Source organism: Myotis davidii, unplaced genomic scaffold (genome assembly GCF_000327345.1).
Source record: "Myotis davidii unplaced genomic scaffold, ASM32734v1 scaffold147, whole genome shotgun sequence".
Classification (NCBI taxonomy): domain Eukaryota; kingdom Metazoa; phylum Chordata; class Mammalia; order Chiroptera; family Vespertilionidae; genus Myotis; species Myotis davidii.
In genome coordinates this window covers 3,514,466-3,521,252 of record NW_006383010.1, presented here as the reverse complement: position 1 = coordinate 3,521,252, position 6,787 = coordinate 3,514,466, and the positions used below count along the sequence as shown (strand labels likewise).

At 38.9% G+C, this 6,787-nt stretch overlaps 1 protein-coding gene across 3 annotated transcripts in view; it reads right to left on the bottom strand.

Moving 5' to 3' along the window:
* PKIB (protein kinase (cAMP-dependent, catalytic) inhibitor beta) overlaps positions 1-6,787 on the bottom strand; it is a 64,374-nt gene that overhangs the window by 10,774 nt on the left and 46,813 nt on the right. The window lies entirely within an intron of this gene.

Sequence of the window (6,787 nt, the reverse complement as noted above, 5' to 3'; positions counted from 1 at the left end):
GTCGTTGTGTGTGTGTGTGTGTGTGTGTGTGTGTGTGTGTGTGTTTGTGTGTGTGTGTGTGTGTGTGTGTGTGTATGCATGCACGCAGTGGGTGGTCTCCAGGATACAGAGTAATATTTTCAATTTTCCTTTAAATGAGCATAATTCTAAATGGCTAGAAGCCATAGAAAGCATCCTTCCTACTTACATCTTACATAGTTTTGCCCTTTCACCCTCCACCTTTTCATTTCTATCTTTCTGAGCATCAGAATTGAGAGGAGTTGGCATGGATTAGAAGGAGCCATTCTCACCCCCCCCCCCCTTCACCTACCTGAAGCCCTTCCTGTTTGAGAATGTTCCTCCAGTCTCATTTATTCCTCACGTTATCCTTTCCCATCATTGACTCCACTTTCCTGTGTTCTTATTTTATTAAGCTCCTGGAGCTTAAGAAAGGAAGTATTTGGATTTAAGTAAAAAAGTACTTAACACCAACTCTGTGCAGAACACGGTGCTAGTTACCATGGAATTAGCCACAATAAGGAAGAACTTCCCTGCCTCAACTGCACAGCTGGGAAGGCTGTGTGCCAGGCAGCTCCTCACAGCACAGAGGAGGGAGTGGTTAAGTTCAAGGGGAAATGGGGCAGGGCTGCCTGGGGAACATGGCATTAGCGTGGGTCCCAGAGAAGGAGTAAGCAAATTCCAGGGAGAACTGCTCTCAATCCATCCATTTCTCTCATCTCTGCCCTTTTCCAACTGTTTAGGACACAGTGCTCCTAGAATTCAAAGAAACTCAAATATTTTCCAAGCTCACAAAAGCCCAAGAACTGAGTTTGCACTAGCGAGAAAAAGCTACAATTTTGAGGCTCATGTGGTTTGCTTACACCCTTCCCGTCTCACAATGAACACAGCCTGTCTATGCAGGGGGCTCAGACACAAGACCTGAGAGGTCGGTTCCTTTTTCATGAGACGGTGGTTTTAAAATGACATCAGTAGGAAGAGAGAAGGGGAAGTGAACTCTGACTAACGTGGTCACGCTAGAAATGTCTCTGTCTGGTACATGGACTTTATATTCATAGATAACATAATGGTAGAATAACACCATATTTAAAATACAACATTATATTTTACAGTGAACTGTTTTTAATTAAAAACTGTATGTCCCACCCCATACATAGTTATCACCGTGGACAGTGTCACGCATGGTGTCAGGTGGGTACCAGACTTATTGGGGTGACCACTTTGAGTTATATAAATGTCTAATCACTGTTTTACACCTGAACGTAATAAAATACTGTATTTTATTTTCAATTGTACTGGAAAAATAATAATTTTTTTTAAAAAACCTGTATGCTTCATTTGACCACCATCTCTTTGAGCTAAGTATCACTTCAGGTTCTTTTCGAAGCCTTTAGACTTGTGTATATTCAGAAGAAGTTATCAAGTGAAGAGGGCAAAGCAGAGAGTTGTGCAGTGAGATTACTGACCTACAGCAACACAGCTCGAGATGACAGCCTTTAATTAGTCTACACGGATGGAGCAACAGGTAGTCAGGTTGACTGAAAGTGAACGTTCCTGAAGTTGGACCCTGCATTGCCTTCTAACAGACTTGTGACTTCCAATGCGATCTCTCTCTTAATTAAGTTCCACGTTTATTTGCTATCATTTCATTAGATCTTCAAAATACAATCTTTTCCAGACCAAGGCAATTCTAAATTTTAAATGAAAGCTTTGAAAAAAAAGTTTTCTGAAAAGCTAATATTTCAGGGTAACATGCTATGTAAAATATACACAACCAAAGGCCAAATGCAATGACAAAAGGAAGGGACATGGCTGAGAACTGAAATCATTCACAAACATTTTCTTAGTTAAATTGGATAAAGTTAATGTACAGGTATGGTGCAGTAGGAACACAAAAGACTGTGTACCCCTTAAAAGGTTCCAGGAATGTCTTTTTTCCTTATATTTCGTTAATTTAAAGAAAAATTCTTTGGGAGATCCCTTAGTCCCTCTTTTGAATGGATTTAATTTTCATAATTTTTTTCCTTTCAGCTGAGAAAAGGGGGGAAATGATTGAGCCTTTCTAGTTCTGATTTGTTTTCTAAGTTCTCTTCAGTACTTTCTTTTCATTTGAAGAAAAGAAATCGTTTTAGTGTTTCGCCAAGCACAAAATTCATTTAAAATTACAGTAGCAAATATTTTAAGGTTGTTTTGAGGTTCTTCTGGGTCATATAGGTAAAAATACTCCCAACCAAATAAAAAATAACATCAGAGAGAAAAGACATTGAAATATTTTGTTCAGCAAATGATGTATATTGGTATTAACCTATAATTAAGTTAATCAAAGTGAAATTATTGATATGAATGCATTTACCTTGTACAAATTCCTTTTGTAAAAAAAAGAAATTCTGTTACTGTATTAATAGTACATCTATTACATAAATTGAATAGAAAAAAGAGACACAATAAAAATGATATATAAAATATATTCAACAGACATAACAGATAAAAAAGTTCAAAATAAGAGTATACATATATCAATTTTAAAAATATATGAACAGAAAAACATGGTAAGGGGAATATACCAAAATTTTAACAGTAGTTATTTCTTGGTAGTGTTATTATAGATTATTTATATTTTCTTCTCTGACCTTTATTGTGTCTTTCAAATTCCTATAATAAGCCTTTTACATATAAAAACAGCATAAACATGTGTTGAGTACATATTGTTTAAAGCACTTTAATGAGAATTAGCTCATGTGATTCTCCTCCACCTTGGGGAAGTCATTACTATCTTCATTTTAAACGTGAGGACACTGAGGGTGATAAGTATGAAATGGTTTGGCTAAAGCAACCCAGTTAGTAAGTGACAGAGACGTGACCAGAACCCATTTCATCTGATCTCATTGATTGCTCTTTCTGGCATACCTCACCAAATATCTGGTGAAAAAAGACTCAGTCTTGATTCAACTAATTTTTAGTAGCTCTACTACATCCTTCACTCTGCCAGATAGTAGAGAAATAGTGCCAAATAAGACTAAACATATGATGGACATAGTAGGGAAACACAAAGTTGTGTGACCTAATGGTACAAATGAAATACATGCATATTAAAGGAAGTCTAAAAATAGGAGTCAACATATGATATATTAAAATAAGTATTATAAATAAAAATGCTATAAAATGTAGAAGGAGTTACTGAATTTGGGAGCAATTAAGAGCGACTTCATAGAAGCCATAGAGCACATATTGGGCCTTAATATTTGGAAGGGAGTTATACAAGTAAGAAAGATTTATACATCCAAATGTGGATGGGCATCATCCAATCCACTAAAGGCCTGAATAGAAAAAAAAAGGTTGAATTTGCTCTCTCTGCCTGTCTTAGAACTAGAGCATTGGTCTACTGGTGCCTTTAGACTCAAACGATAGCACCAGATCTGTTTCTCAGGCCTTTAGATTTGGAACAGAATTATACTATTGGCTCTCCTGGGTCTGCAGCTTGCTGACTGCAGATCTTGGGACTTCTTAGTCTCCATCATAGCTTGAGCTAATTCCTTATAGTAGGTAAATATATATCCTATTGGTTCTGTTTCTCTGGAGCACCCTAATACACTGAGATATAATTGTCATTTTTTTGTGGTTTATAGAGGGTGTTTTTTTTTCTGGTATATTTTGAGGATTTAATATCTTTGGTGTTTCTGAATGTCATTACAAGGTACCTGGATACCTGTATTTTTCTTCTTCTTAGTATTTGCTAGGATTCCTAAATTTGAGACTAATCAATTCTGGAAAATTCTCAGGTATTATTTCTTTGAATATTACTTTCTACCCTTTCTGCTATTACTTCATTGGAAATTCCAATTAGACATATGAGATAAATACTCTCATTCTATTGACCATGTCTCTCAATCTTTCTTTCATATTTCCCATCTCTTTGTCTCTCTGTAATGCATTGTGTATAATGTCTTCAGATCTATCTTCCTATTCACTAGTTTTCTCTTCATCTGTGTCTAATCTGCTCCATATGGTATACATCAAGTTTATATTTCTAATTATGTTTTTCATTTCTAGACAATTTGGCTCTTTTTCAAGTCTACCTCATTGTATTATAGTATCTAATTCTTTAGTCATACATAATTAAAATACCCTCACTTATTCTTTCCAAATATATTTAGCCTATGTTTTTAAATTTCATATAATTCCAACATGTGAATTCTTTATAGTCTGATTCTCTTGTTTATTGTTTCTGTAAAATACCTCTCATGGTAGCTTATTTCCTTGCATTTTTAAAAAAATATATTTTGAGTTGTGAGCCTATGTTTTTTTAAACTTCCTTGAAGTGACTTGAGATCTGAGATAAAGTGTTCTCCTCTACACGAGCTCTGAACTTGCCTCTACTGGGTGTCTGGGGCCACTGCCAAATTGAATAGCTTTAAATTCTTAACATGAAATTATTCAGACTACACAGACTGTAGTTTCAAACATTTGAGGTTCTACTTCTGGTAATAAATGATGAGTAGAGCTCCCCCCACCCCTTTCTACCCAAGACAAGGCCAAAATAGCAAAAAACAAACAAAAACAAAAACCTTGCTGTTTTTCTTTGAAGGTTAGGGTTTTGCCATAATATCCTTTGGCTGAATATGTCACTCTTCAGCATTCTATGTCTTATGCTGATTCCCTATCTTGCGTGGGTCCTAAGTTTCTTCCTTGTCCCAAGAATATGACTCTTTAAGACAGCGGTTCTGAGACATTAGGGAACTCAGGGAAGCCTCTGAGTACAGCACTCACCTGCCTCTAGATTTTGGATTTCTTGTTGTCCTGGGCTTATGCAGTATTCTCTTAGTTATTTGCCAATACAGACATTCATTTAAAAAGAGTTTTGAAAATACGTTATCCTACATTTTAGTGTGTTGTGCACGAGAGTTTTTTAAAGGCCAATACATTTTCCATAGTGCCAGAAAAGGAAGTTCTAGCTAAGGTTCAATAGTTTTGTATCTGAAACTCAAGCTATCCATTTCCTTGAGTCACAGAAAACAATGTGCAATAATGTAACCTCATTGTTCTTTAACAGAACTTATTTCAACTCACAGAGCCCCATTTTTCCTTCATAGAAAAAGCTAGTCTGTGACTCAAAGCAAAATCATTCACTTCCACTTTAATCCACAAGAGTCATTCCTCTATGTAGAGAAAGGCCCACAATTCAGGTGCAATATTACATGCTGCCCTGACATCTAGTAAAATTGGGAGTGCTTCAAACGTTCCCTCTCCAGCCCGGCCGGTGTGGCTCAGAGGTTGAGCGTCGACCTGTAAACCAGAATGTCAAGGTTCAATTTCCGGTTAGGACACATGCCACGGTTGTGGGCTTCAACCCCAGTAGGTGTGCAGGAGGCAACCGATCAATGATTCTCTCTCATCATTGATGTTTCTATCTCTCCCTCTCCCTTCCTCTCTGAAAACAACCAAAATACATTTTAAAAAGTACATATCCTATATGATAAAAGCCTAATATGCTAAGTGTCTGGTCTTCTGGTCAACCAATCAAAGCATAATATGGTAATAATATGCTAAGGCTGCTCAACAGCTTGCTTATGACATGCACTGACCACCAGGGGCAGATGCTCTGACTGGTAGGTTAGCTTGATGCTGGGGTCCAGCTGATCTGGGCTGAGCAAGATGGGCTCTCCTGCAGTCCCTCCCCGCTGGCCAACCTCCTGTTTCCCTCCCTGGCCCCAATCATGCACTGGTGGGGTCCATCAGCCTGGCCTGCATCCTTTTGCAATCCAGGACCCCTTGGGGGATGTTGGAGAGCCAGCTTCGGCCCAATCCCGCAGGCCAGGCCGAGGGACCCCACTGGTGCATGAATTCGTGCACTGGGACTCAAGTCTTAATAATAATAATAAAAGTTCCCTTTTCACTCTGTTCCCATGGGTAAGTTACCCTAGCTAAATAACCCCTTTTGTATCCAAGGGATCAGGCACAGTCCCTGCTTATTTCTGAGCAGTGGTTTTCAGTTCCATGCCAGCCTGTGGGATTATTCAAATGAGCCAATCACATCCTCTTGTGGAAACCAGGAGGCACCACACCCTCTTGTTACTATGAGTTTGCCTTCCACAGCCCTTGGTTATTTACTCTGTTCCTGAGTACAATCCCCATGTGGCCGTGCATGATCGATATTGTCTTTCCTGGGCTGTGAATATTTGTGGCTAATAAACTGCTGTCAATCTCCTCTGTCCAGTGTCAAGTGTTGTGTGTTTAGCCAATTCCATATCCCCAGGGCAGGAATCCGTCCCTCACCAACAGGGTGAATAGGGGCCAATAAAAATCACTGGTGTCACAAACCACATGACACACCCAGCCATGAACAAGGACACCTGGTCAGCTTTAATGAACAGCTCTTGGCTAACTTAACAGGTTTTGTGCTATGATGAAGGCTGCCTGAGATGGAACCACTAATTGCTGCACAGGCTGGAGCTATGTCCTGTGTGGTATTCTGTTGTCCTTGTTAGCCATTGCTATTTCCTTCCACCCTAAAATCCTCGTGTCCCCAAGACAAGAATGGTTGTTATTTGATATTTCCTGGCCAAACCTGGTGCTGTCATGTTTAGCCTGTGTTTGGCAGGTGGTCTCTGAGGCTCACACATGTAAAGGCAGTGAAAACACAGTGACTGTTAACCAGTCAGAGCTTCAGTCCTGCTTATGGAGGGTTATGTTAGGTGACTGCATCTAGCCTGGTGACCATCACTGGCTGCCTAGGGACACTGTACAGACATTGTTTGTAACTGTGCCCTTTTGGAACAGGCCCAGAGATAGT